The sequence below is a fragment of the Rhipicephalus sanguineus genome, unplaced genomic scaffold, assembly GCF_013339695.2.
Source record: "Rhipicephalus sanguineus isolate Rsan-2018 unplaced genomic scaffold, BIME_Rsan_1.4 Seq147, whole genome shotgun sequence".
NCBI lineage: Eukaryota > Metazoa > Arthropoda > Arachnida > Ixodida > Ixodidae > Rhipicephalus > Rhipicephalus sanguineus.
Window position 1 is genome coordinate 42,616 of NW_023614617.1, and position 14,205 is coordinate 56,820.

The following is a 14,205-nucleotide window of genomic DNA, read 5'->3' on the forward strand; positions in this document are numbered from 1 at the left end:
GGATCCGTTTACTAAGACTAATATTAACAAATTAGAAAAAGTGCAAAACGAGCAGCGCGTTTTATTTACAATAATTTTTCAAGGACTTCTGTTACGGACCTATTAACCAGAGCTCAACTTTCACCTTTATCATTAAGATACCGTAACTCAAGGCTTAAGTTTTTGTATCAACTGATTAACGGCCATTATCAAGTAGACATAGCTGATATTTTTTCTTTTTCTTCTGGCTACTCTACCAGGCAGAGACATGACCTTACCATAACCCCCTTTCCCACACGCAATAATTGCTTTAAGTATTCATTCTTTCCTCGCACCATAGTGGAGTGGAATAAATTAACTAATGCAATTGTTTCAGCACCCTCATTGGCATTGTTTTCATCGAAATTAGAAAGTGCACTAATCAGTTGAAACGTAGTACATACTACTGTACATGATTGTTAAATGTATTCTTGTATTTTTTATTGTATGTTTTTGCCCGTTGAAGTATTTTTGCCCTGTATTCATTGTATAACATGTATATACTATATGTCATTGTACTTGCCAATTGTTCATAACTAACTTGATGTACCACCCTGCTAAAATCACCAATTGGTGATTGCAGTATCTGTAAATAAAATAAATAAATAAAATAAAAGAACTTCTCGCCACTTCGAACCGACTACCTTCTCGTCGTGCCCTCATCATTGCGACCAGAAGTCCTCCAGGCCCTACACGACGACCCGACGGCTGGACACCTCGGTGTTTCCCGCACGCTCGCCACAATACAGGAAAAATACTACTGGCCACGCCTTGCTGCCGACGTCGCCCACTACGTTAAGACTTGCCGAGATTGCCAGCGACGGAAGACACCGCCGACTAAGCCAGCGGGACTTCTGCAGCCAATCGAACCACCTCACCGGCCGTTCCAGCAAATCAGGATGGACCTTCTGGGGCCGTTCCCGACGTCGACTTCCGGCAACAAGTGGATCATCGTAGCGACTGACTACCTCACCCGCTACGCCGAGACAAAGGCCTTGCCCAAAGGCAGCGCCGCCGAGGTAGCCAAGTTCTTCGTGGAGAACATCGTCTTGCGTCATGGCGCCCCAGAGGTCCTCATCACGGACAGAGGTACCGCCTTTACTGCGGACTTAACTCAGGCGATCTTCAAATACAGCGAGACGAGCCACCGCCGCACCACCGCCTACCACCCGCAGACCAATGGGCTCACCGAACGTCTAAATAAGACCATCGCCGACATGTTGGCCATGTACGTTGACGTTGAGCACAAGACGTGGGACGACGTCCTTCCGTACGTGACCTTCGCCTACAACACTGCCGTGCAAGAAACAACACAGATGACGCCGTACAAGTTGGTCTACGGAAGGAGCCCGGCGACGACGCTCGACGCCATGCTACCGAACGTCACCGACGAAGAAAACCTTGACGCCGCCGCGTACTTACAACGTGCCGAAGAAGCTCGACAACTCGCCCGCGTGCGCATCAAGACCCAGCAGTACACCGACAGCCGTCGCTACAATCTTCGACGACGCTTCGTGGAATACCAGCCCGGCGACCGTGTTTGGGTCTGGACGCCGATACGCCGACGTGGGCTTAGCGAAAAACTCCTTCGGCGATACTTCGGGCCATACAAGGTTCTTCGACGCCTCGGCGCTCTTGACTACGAGGTCATCCCGCACGGCATTACGAACTGCCAGCGACGCCGCGCACGACCTGAAGTCGTCCATGTCGTGCGCCTTAAGCCGTTTTTCGCGCGTTAGCGAACCTGGGGACTCTTCCTTTGTTACTGTAATTTATTTATGTATGCACTTGTTTTTCTTTCTCTCACTTCATGGTTCTTTCACAAGCATCGGGACGATGCTTTTTCAGAGGGGGGCAATGCCACGCCCACTTCTCCTTTTAGTTTGAGTTATTCGGGTTTGACCAGCTAGGACGTTTATCAACGATCGACGCTGTCCGCAAAGCAGTGTTCGAGAAGATTCTCGATTGTAGTAGATCGTTTTGTTAAGATTGCGCGCCGCCCGTGAATGTTCTAGCTTTGTCGAGAGATAATGCCGCCACCAGCGATATTGCTGGAAAATTCGATAGCTCCTGTATAAAGGCCGACGCGCTTGACCGCTTGTCAGTTGATCGACGGACGACGCCCTGTTAGCCGCTATCATTGTACAGCGTGCATTGCTGTAGTTCTAGTTATCATTTTCCGGCCACAAGTTCGGCCAAATAAACAGTTTCATCCTACAAACGCCGACTGCTGTGTTCGTCGACGTCGCGACCACGTGACAATATGTTTAGACTATGTGCAAAGATGTTCAAACATTTTCAGGCCGCTATCCTATGTAATCCATTGGCATCGAAGCATGGGAACATTTGTACACACCTGTACGTACGCAGTATAAGAAGTACATTGGGAGGGAAAATATGAGTTCACATTGGCGCAGTAAACATGTACTCGAAACGTCAAAATATGAGGCATTTCAGGTTGAAATGCACACCAGGCCGCGGGTACTGTTTTTTGATGCGAAGCTTCTATGCTGGACCCTACCTCCAGTGTGAGGCGCCGTCCACTCTAGTTAGCACTCCTCCCGCTAGAGGCGCTTTCAAAAAATTCTTGAATAATCCGCTACAAGGCGCAGGTCCGCGCGCCATAAACCCAGGGTGCGCGCGGTAGCGCGAGCATTCCTTCAGTGACACTCAATGCGGGTGCATCGGTATGAGCGCTAAACAGCAGTCTTACTCTTCCGCAGCTGTTGCTCGGCGCGCTTGAGCTGCTGCAGCGAAACGGCAGCGGTGCCAAGCCGACCCTGAACTTCGTGTGCAAGGGAAGCTCAAGCTCGACGGAAACGCCGGGACGCCACTTCTGAAGACACAAAGGCTCGCGTGGCTGCAGCGCAACGTGAGCTCAGGGCAGCAGACCCGGAGATCCGCGGACTCCGGGTTCCGGAGGACCCGGAGCTGGGGGCGACGCGTCACGAGCAAGAACATCAAACAACTACACCCTAATTACACGAACCACCCATTGCCGAGGTGCACCAAACGGAACGCATTTACGGGAACAACCCGTCGCCCCTAGCTGCTTCGCATGCCCAACAGGGTTTCCGTACGGGGAGATGTGCGTAATTTTTTATTGAACCTCGCCGTCCTTACCACCTTCGCTTGAAAGTGGGCCTCACCTGTGGTCTGACACACACAAACACCGACGCAGCCGACGTTGATGAAATATGCCCGCCGGCATGTATGGGATTGCCGCTGGTACGCGAATCCTAGATGCTGTTGATAACCGTTCGGCTGAAGAACATAAAGCATGGAAGCAGACCCGTCGCCATGAATTTTTATTTGGGGCCGCACCTGCTCAAGGCCTTAGCTATTTGTGAAAAACGCTTATTTCCATTATGTAGTTTCGGTAAAACACTAATCCTTTAGAATTTCAGGAGGGGCGGGCCCTCAGAGACCATTCGAGGCTGCTTTCCTGCACGGAAGGTATTTTCAATAAATGCTGTTATTATGTTTAAAATGCCAAATTTGAGCATATATTTATTATGTTATAAAAACAATTGTGTAGTATTCATCAAAACTGTTTTTGTTTTCTAGCTTGCGTCCTCTGGCATTTGATGAGAGCACTAGTTTGTTTCGTTGTCGTGACGTACTGCCCGAAGGCAGATTTTGCGGACTGTCCTCTCTCATCCTTTTCTTTCTCTATGGTCAATCTGTCATTCTACTTCCCCATCCCATTGCCCATTAGCAGTGATTTAGCTGTGGGAAACACCCCCGCACGTTGCATGCTGCGCCACTCAGCAATTTTTGTTGTTTGTATGTATATATATATATATATATATATATATATATATATATTGTGGCGAAGCAATTTGTACTCAGGCATCACCTCCGCCATTTCCTGCTCAATCGCTCGGCGGAGAGGAGGAAGAAGGGTCGTCGACGACTGTTGAACGTGCGACGGGTGGGCGAAGGCCAGGATTGAGAACTGGCGTGCGATATCCTCGCGCACGAATGCCTTCACTTCTGCCAGCAGCGTGGCCTGGTCAGGTATGGCCGCCAAGCCAGCAAGCTCTTCGTCGCGTGATGGAGAGCGATGGGTCATCGAACGTTGCCGGCGGAGCTCCTCGTACCTCTGGCACAGTGTTATGACCTCGGCCGTGGTGGAAGGGTTTTTGGCGAGCAATATGGTGAAGACATCGTCGTCAATGCCCTTCATAATGTTCCGGATCTTGTCAGACTCGGACATGGTGCCGTTGGCTTTCTTACACAAGTCCAGGATGTCTTCCATATAACTAGTGAGATTAACCGGCCTGCAGAGCTCGTTCGCGTAAGCGCTGTTCTGCTTGCAGGTTACGAACTGCAGGGCGGCCAAAAACGTTGATGACGGCGGTCTTGAAATCCGACGAAGTCGCAAAATCGCACACGTGGTTGTTGTACCACAAGCTTGCTACTCCCGCGAGGTAGAAGACCAAGTTGCTCAACTTGCCTGCTTCGTCCCATTTGTTGGGTAGGCTCACGCGCTCGTAAATTGCGAGCCAGTCCTCCACGTCAGTGCCATCGGCGCCAGTGAAGGTAGGTGGATCGCGGATGCGGGGACACCAGGACATGTGGTCGGTGTGGGAGGCGGCGTTTGCTGAGCGGCGTCTTGAGGCATGATAGATGGCAGAGTACGGGAACGAAGCTCCAGGGGTATTGAATGGGAGCACAGCACTCTCCACCAATTTGTTAAGCTGTTTATTGGACGGCACTCGGCGACAATGCACTATGGCGACACTCAAGACAAAGGCACGGGCCCCGAGCGCGAGCGGCGTTTAGAAGAGGACGACCCACTAGGAGCCGCTGAAGCGCACTACCGTTAAAGAGTACCAATTGCTTCGCCACAATCCGTTATGGACACAAACTTATGGACACAAACGGACGCTTATGGACAGAAAGATTATGGACACAATCCGTATCCGTTATGGACGCAAAACCTAGCCGCTTACTTCGAAAAGTGACGACGCCACTTTCTGGGATGTCCCTCCCTACCGCCAGCTCCCAGAGTATTAGGCCTACAGCAGTATGCACTTCTCGCGTCGTCATTCAGGACGTTCTGTACGACGTCGAGTTCATCATAATTGCTGCATGCTCCCACGACGTCATCCTGGGATGGGATTCTCTCTCCCGCCACGGCGCCATAATTCACTGCGCGCCAGCCGCCCTCGAACTCTCACCGTTCTCACATTTGACGCCGGCAGACAGTGCATCGGCATTCGCCAAGACCCTTGTCAAAGACGATACCAAAGTTCCTCCAGACTCGTCGACGGCCGTGCCAGTTTACTGCGCCGGTCTCTGCGACACCATTGCACTCCTTTCGCCATCTGACCGCGTTTGCACTAGGAAAGGGTTGCTGGTACCTTTCGCGGCCGTGCTAGTCACTCAGGGTAGCACCGCTTGTTTTGTTACCAACCCATCCCCGCGCATTGTTACGTTGGTGCGAGGCAAATGTCTCGGCAGAGTGGAGCCCCTCGAAGACGCACAAGTTCTGGACGCACCCGATGACTCGCACTGCTCCAGTTCCCGTACCATCAGTGCCGTTTCTACGTCTGATTCATCACCCGCGGATGTATTTAGTCCCTCCATTGCTGACAACCTTACGCCGGTCCAGCGTTCCGACCTTCTGTGCCTGTTGGAAGAATTTCGTTCTTCTTCCGATGTCGGGCAAACTTTTCTCGGCCGCACGTCCGCTGTTATGCATCGCATCGACACTGGTGCCCAGCCACCACTGCGGCACCGTCCATATCGCGTGTCTCCCACAGATCATCGGGTAATTAATGAGGAAGTTGACGATATGCTTCGACGCGACGTTATTCGAACCTCGGACAGCCCATGGGCGTCTCCTCTTGTTCTCGTTGCCAAGAAGGGCGGTTCTGTGCGCTTCAGTGTGGACTACCGAAGGCTCAACAAGGTCACACGAAAGGATGTTTATCCGCTACCGCGAATCGACGACGCGATTGACAGCCTCCAGGGAGCAGAATATTTTTCATCGCTCGATTTGAGCTCAGGGTACTGGCAAGTACCCATGGCTGATGACGCTCGACCGAAGACAGCCTTTGTCACGCCCGACGGCTTGTACGAGTTTAACGTCATGCTGTTTGGTCTCTGCAATGCGCCCGCGACCTTCGTGCGCATGATGGACAGCGTTCTGCGCAACTTGAAATGGCACAGGTGCTTGTGTTACCTGGACGACATCGTCGTTTTCGCTCCGGACTTCTCCACGCATCTTCAACGTTTGCGCCTTGTTTTGACGCGTTTGAGCAACGCCGGCCTGCAATTGAGTCTGAAGAAGTGCCGATTTGCAGCACGGCAGCTGACAGTCCTAGGCTACGTCGTGTCCAAGGACGGAATCCTTCCCGATCCGGCCAAGCTTCGGGCCGTGGCCGAGTTTCCCAAACCTACGTCCGTCAAAGAACTGCCCAGTTTCATAGGACTGTGCTCCTATTTTCGAGGTTCCATACGCAACTTTGCCACCATCATATCGCCGTTGACGAAGCTCCTTGGGAGTAACGGGCCCCTACATTCGTGGTCGTCTGAATGCGACGACGCGTTCGCAAAGCTCCGTCGCTTGTTAACGTCTCCTGCCATATTACGCCACTACGACCCTACGGCCCCAACGGAGGTACACACGGACGCCAGCGGTCTAGGCCTCGGCGCTGTCCTTGCGCAACGCATACCAGTATTCTCCGAATATGTCGTAGCCTACGCAAGTCGTACGCTTACTAGAGCCGAGACCAATTACACCGTCACAGAAAAAGAGGGCCAGGCGATCATCTCGGCCCTTACAAAATTCCGACCTTATTTGTATGGTCGCCCATTTGATGTCGTCACCGATCACCACGCACTATGCTGGCTGTCGTCATTGAAGGATCCCTCGGGCCGTCTCGACCGCTGGGCACTGTCGACACTGCCTCCTGCTCAGTATCTCACATTGCTGTTTCTTCTATCGATGAGCACACCATCGCTACGGAGCAGCGCAACGATACATGGATCGCCACACTGATAGACTGCTCACTGATCCGTCGGCAACACCATCCACTCGCGCGTTGCGTCGTCAAGCACGCCATTTCTCCGTTTGCGACCACCTCCTCCACCGACGCAATTACGGCGACGGCCGCCAGTGGCTACTCGTAATACCCCGCAGTCTGCGTTCTGACATATGCGAGTCGTTCCACTCTGATCCGCAGTGTGCACAGTCTGGGGTATCGAAAACTTACCACCGCATTCGACAACGACACATCTGGCGAGGGATGTACCGTTACGGGCAGAAGTTCATCCGCTCCTGCCTCGTTTGCCAACGCCGAAAACCTTCAACGCACGTATCACCAGTCGGTCTACAACCATTACCTTGCCCTAACTGTCCGTGTGGGCGCCTGAGCATCGATTTGTATGGACCACTTCCTCTGACGTCAGCTGGTAACCGTTGGGCCATCGTCGCTGTAGACCACCTCACGCGATACGCCGAAACCGTCGCCCTTCCAGCGGCTACAGCGCGCGATGTTGCCTCCGTCTTGCTACACTGATTCATGCTGCGTCACGGTCCACCCCAGGAGCTTCTCAGCGATCGAGGCCGTGTCTTCTTGTCGGATGTCGTTGAAGCCTTTCTCAAAGAGTGCCATGCTCCCTTACAAAAAATCCTATTGAAAAATAATTGAAAAGCTAGTGGTCAATGTTGACGCATTGTATTGAAAAGTATTTGAATGATATTTGAAAAGTTATTGAAAAGTCATTAAGCTCACCATTTACACCCATTGAAAATTGGCCGGTGATATTTTATAAAAAAGTTATTGACACAAAAGTGATTGAATAGTAGTGAACCTGTTATTGAATAGTTTATGAGCTGCAATTCAAGCGGCATTGAAATTTGATGATCTAGTTATTGAAAGTAAATGTACAGTATGTCGTAATAGTTGTTGAATTCTTGTAGACATGCAAGTGTGACATATATCCTCCCCCTGAAAGAAAAATGCCTACTGAAGCACATGCCGCAGTAGGCATGGTCCAAAAGGTCTTGCATAGAACCTCTTGAAGAATGCCTGCTGAGGCACGTGTTTACAATATAAATTGCAGTTCCTTGGGCTTCATAAAACACTTTTCGTAACTGTAATAACAGCTGCTAAGTGCCCTTTATGGGTTTTATATGAGCACACAGCTATCTGTAGATAGGCACTGCTGGTGTATGCTTGCATAAAAAGCAATAGGAGGCCAGCATAGTTAGTGTTATTGTGGCAGACTATGCCAGCTCACTCTGGACGGGAAACAGCAAGCTACATGTACACAAAAAGCAAAGAATAACTTAAATCAGGTCAGTTTACTTTCACCATAGCTGAATTACAGTAGGTAAGGCGCAACTGCACGGAGGCAGATCGCGCTTTCAATAACTGCAATAGCAAAAGCTTTTTATCGCCTGTTATAATGCTTCAATTCTTCCAACCCCGCGTAAACCTGGAAACAAGGTAATCTGCGCGAGAAATAAAATACCAGGACACGGGCACATAAGTCAAATGAATGACACACACACAGACACTGGGAGAAATCAACTCTTTTATAAGTTCTGTGACCTTTCGTTTTCTTTCAAGAGCCCAAGGAAAAGAAGAAAACGCAAATATGCGGACAATCTATCTTTATTTATGCAAAAACTGCAAGTAACCCCACCATCAGAGATGAAAGCCATAATTTGTTTGGTGTAGCACTTGTTTCAAAATAAAAAGGGTGACTCCCACCTGCAAAAAAAAAAAACAGGAGAAAAGGAAATTGTTATATAAGTTCGTACCTAGCAGAGGACGATGTGAACAGGCGAAAACTCGATAACATCGTACGGCTGCAAAGGGGCGAAGATGCTACAATTAACCAGGCTGAAGCGACGCGCGGGAGAACGACCACTTTGAAGGCGCGCGTTGAAACAGTCAAGGCAAAGTAACATCTTGGCACTAGAAAGACGCCCCACTTATGTCCCTAAAACAAGATTTTGAACACTCACTCACCATTCGAAACTATTCCAAAATAGCGCAAATAGCGCAAAGTAGCTTTGCAGAGTCATAATCGTAGTACAGGCGCTCGAATGTAAACGTATAATGTATACCTTGAAACAAGCTCCGTTAAGCGCGGCCAATAAAAATCAGTACGTTCGAAAGTGAACGTAAATCGTAACCTACATTTATATTAGGACAGTGTAATCCTGCATGCCGCAAAAATTACGCAGTCACGTACTTCTGAAACATGTCGCGCATGTAGCCCGTGATGCAACAAAACACGCATTTTCCATCGCTTTCGAATATAATTGTGCACAGGTAAAGAAAATTAACTTAGCTTCAACAAGCACAGAGGCCTGTAGTTTAAAGAATCCGCAAATCCAAGCAATGGTAAGCGCACATCAAGGTGATCGCTGCCGTCCCTCCATCTAAGCAGAAATGAAAATGCGACAGTCTCGCACCCAAACTGAGACGTCCATTTCTCCGCAGGAAACGTTCCGGGACTAGGCTTAACTCCAGTACGCGTATAGGCCACTAACAGGCACTCCAGAGGAACGTAGTCCTTGCATGCAGGTACACGAGTGCTGAACATACCGCGAAGTAGCTTCTTCACAGCTGCGTTCATAATTTCCGTGAATCACGGCACTCACAGAGCACGAACCGTAGCGAGAGGAGACTAGCGCGGCGAGCGCGACAGCACGTTCGAATTCCGCGTACTCGACTGACGTCACACAACGACGCGGATGGATACACCGGATAGAGCACCAGCGCTACGAAGCACGTCACGAAGTTAGGCGGTAATTGCTATTATTAAAAAAGTTACGTAAAGCTTGCTGGTTAACGACCTTCGCACTCTGCATGTTTGTTGACGCAATGCAACACAACAAATTTATTACTCTTTTGGCGTTATTTTCTTAGTCGCAATAAGACATGGCACGCAAGCTCGAGTTCAAGCGTTCAAGTTTCAACGTGTTTTGCATGGAGCGAAGGCGTGCGTTTGCGACAGCAGGGATAGTAATAAAGTAAAATGAAAAGGAATGATAGTCGCTGGTACATCACGTTTCTCTGGTAGATGTATGCGGTGAGCTTTGAGAGAATGGTTTAGTCGACACCGCGTACCGGCAGGCGCTGTATTACGTGCCGAGGCCCCCACCATCCATAGGTAGATACTTTTACGTCATGCCCGCGATAGCGTTAAAGAGCTCGTTTCGCAGAAATTCCGGTGTCGGCGGCGGCTTCTTTGGTTGCGAGCGAAAAAGCAGCGTTGGCCGTGAGCGAAAATTTGAGGTAGATGCAAATAAAGATATCAGCCATGGGGCACCGTACTTTGGCTTTCCTTGCGGCACGGTTTGGGTCTCTACCGAGAAGCGAAGGCAGGCTAGCGATCGACAAGGCAATACTCACCCGTATACATTGGACACACAAAATATTGCTGTAATAAATGTGCTGTTGAAGAGGGCGCAAACCTTTACAATACGTATTTCGTGTGTGTGTGCGCGTGCGTGCGTGCGGATATCGCTATCGCGTTCAAGTTTAACGGTTTATCAATTTTTGTTACTGGCTTGCCTCCACGGTGGTACATAAATGGTGCCTATCCTTAAACACTGCTTATGACCGTTCAATCCTCAAACTAATCTGCCTTTGGGGCCGCCGCGGTGGTACAGTGGTTACGGTGCACGGCTGCTGACCCGAAGATCGCGGATTCAATCCCGGCCGCGGCGGTCGCATTTTTAATGGAGGCGAAAGTGCTAAAGGTCCATTTACTTCAATTTAGGTGCACGTTAAAAAGCCCCAGGTGTGTCATATTTCCGGATATGAGCTCTCCACAACGGAGTGACTTACAATCATATTGGGGTTTTGGCGCATAAAACCGCAATAATTCATTAATTAAGCTTTCTTTGTGTATTCAGCTGCAGTACAGTTTCTGCGCACTGTATACCGTGTCCTAGGAGGGTACAGTTACCTGCGTTGCTTCGGGTACTAAAGCAAGAAGTCAGGAATGCTTTGTTGCCGCATGAAGAGTTATGTAGTGGGTCATTCGGTTAGAGCTAATTAAAACGGACAGGCTTGAGAAATCACGTTGCCGAAGGTAGCTAGTAATATAATCCCACGTCGGGACCCCCAGGCCAAACTTGAGGGCCCGATCGAGGGCACGTACTCTGGATGGCCAGGGTTTGGTCTTGAGTTCGGGGCTTCGCAAGCCTCATGTGCTTCTGAATATCAGTTACCATTGCTACATCTCTGCATTACTGTACAAGGTTGCTTAAAATGTCGAGTCGTATTTAAAAATAAAATTGTATTTTTTTGTAATTTATTACATTACTTGCAGCAGCAAGTTCTGCATATGCTTAAAAAATTTTTGCTCTACATTAGCTGACACATAGAGAGCGTCCGTGATGCAAGTAGTGCTGTAGTGTTGATTGTGTGCAAGAGTATTTGTTGCTTGCCGGAAATTAAATGTCGTGTATGCCGGCGACAAAAAAAGAGGCAAATAAACCTACTATATGCGCATGTGTGTCTAGGTTTCTTAATAAGATGGCAAGAGTGCTCGTGATCTTATCTGTAATAAGTTTCACGCCCACCTTCATACGTCCGCGGCCGGTCCTAAACTCAACCACCGTGCAACATAAAATCAACAAAACATCAATATATTTTTCAACATGTACTTTTGATTGGAAAGAATCAATGACAATTTCGTTGTCTAGTCATTGAGAAGATTCAACGACATTTGACATTTAGTTGAAAAGTCATTGATTCAATCATTCATCAATCATTTGTCAACAGTTACTCAATAGTCATTTTTATAAGGGCTGTTCACCGCAAAACTACTGCTTACCGCACGCTCGGCGACATGCTCTCAATGTACGTCGCCGACTATCACACAAATTGGGATGCCATTCTGCCCTTCGTCACCTACGCCTATATTACTGCCCCTCAGAGCACTACTGGATTTTCACCCTTCTTCCTGTTGTACGGAAGGCACCCGCCGCAGACCATTGACACGATACTACCCTACAAGCCGGATCCATCTGATTGTGCTCCTATTTCTGACACAGCCAGGCTTGCTGAAGAGTGTCGCGAGCTTGCAAAAACCTTTACAACGCAAGAACAAGAGCGGCAGAAGAGCCTTCGCGGTGGCACCACCACTTCTGAGTCCACGTTCCTTCCCGCAGAGCTCGTGTGGCTCTCGGTCCCTACCACTGCAACTGGCCTCTCTTCAAAACTACTGCAGAAATACGAACGCCGCTACCGGGTCGTCGAGCGCACATCCCCGGTCAACTACCTGATCGAACCCATCGAACCAGCTTCGGACATGCGCCATCGAGGGCGCGACAGTGGAGCGCCTCAAGGCCTACTATGACCCACTCATAGTAACGAGCTGTTAGGTCGCCGGACGGCTGCCTTTTCGTACCCGGGTAATTGTGGCGAAGCAATAGGTACTGTTTAACGGTTGCGCTCTCCAGCGGCTCCTAGTGGGTCATCATCGTTTAAGCGCCACTCGCGCTCGGGGCCCGTCGCCGAGTCCTGTCCAATAAACAGCTTAAGTATATATATATATATATATATATATATATATATATATACATATATATATATATATATATATATATATATATATATATATATATATATATAAATAAATATATATATATATATATATATATATATATATATATATATATATATATTCTTTATGCTTATTGCCTGTGTATAAGTAACCTACATATGCCAAATAATCACATTTCAGAGTGAGCGTTTGTCCTGCGTATCCTTTTCTTTGTCCCGTCCGTCTGCGCATTGCTTTTGCCCATTATGCATCATCAACTAGCCCCACTTTCCGTCTTGCTCGAGAGAGAGAAAGAAAAAGATTGACAGCACGAGAAAGAGAAGAAATATTGGCGAAAAACATTTCTCACCAGGCGGCGGGAAACCAACCAGGCTACCCACAATCCCAAGTCACCGTCTTAACCACTCGGCTGTTTATACGCGCTGACGGATCATAGCACAGCGCTGTATAGCATCGTATAACAAGAGGTAGTATAGGAAAGGTAGGGAGAGGAGGAGGGAAAGAGTAAAGCATATTCTCAAAACATTGAGAAAGCGAGAAATAGAATTTAATGCAGAAAGAGAAAGAATGAGAGAATAAGAACGAAATAGAAATAAAACGAGAGATAGAGATAGAAAGAAATAGAAATGGAGAGAGACAAGAAAGACAGAAAAAGCAGAGAAGGGAGAAAAAGAAAGAGAGGGAGAAAGAAAGATAAAACTATAGACAAACAAACAAGGCCGCCCAGGTAGGCATTTCAGTCAGGCTTAGCGCCACTATTGCGAAGCTACTCACAGCTCCGCTGTCTCTTTAGTCTTGCGCCTCTGCTGCCAGCTACACTAATTTTTTTTAAAGTTGCTAAGCTACACATGACTTGTCCTGGCATTTGAGTGTGCGTTTATTCTTTTCTTTGATGAGAATGCATTTCAGCGTGACACAAATATCGTTGAGAGTGTAGCGAGTATTGTGCCTTTCTTGTACCCTTTGTACACGTCAAAGTGTGCTACTTCACCACCATCATCATCATCATCAACCTGTCTACCCTCACTGCAGGACAAAGGCCTCTCCCATGTTCCGCCAATTAACCCGGTCCTGTGTATTCTGCTGCCACGTTATACCTACGAACTTCTTAATCTCATCTACCCACCTACTTCTCTGTCTCCCCCTCACGCGTTTGCCATCTCTTCGAATCCAGTCAGTTACCCTTAATGACCACCGGTTGAACCACACAGCAATTTAACACTTTCACACGCCACCTATGAAGAACTTTCTGTAAATACGTCAAGTAGATGTAACTCGTCTTCAAGGCACTCGGTATTCTACTGCAGCAAAAATATTGCCATAATATGTCAATTTTATATGTGAAGCATCTTATAGCGGAGCTCAATCCGGTGGTGGTGTGCGGCGTGACCACTGTTACTGCGCATGCGCAAGCTCTCTCCACACACCTCTCCCGACTTCTCTCTCCCGACTTCTCCTCTCCCTTTCGCTCTGCCCTCACCCTCTCCAATTCCCCTCTCCTTCTGCACTTCTCTCACATTTGCCTCTCTCCCCTCCCCTCTCCACTCCCCCTCTGAAATGCGGGCTCTACATGCCGAAACGCTGCTTCGCATCGCCTCATGGTCCCCTTTAGCAGGAGGTGGTGTGATTTTTATGTGT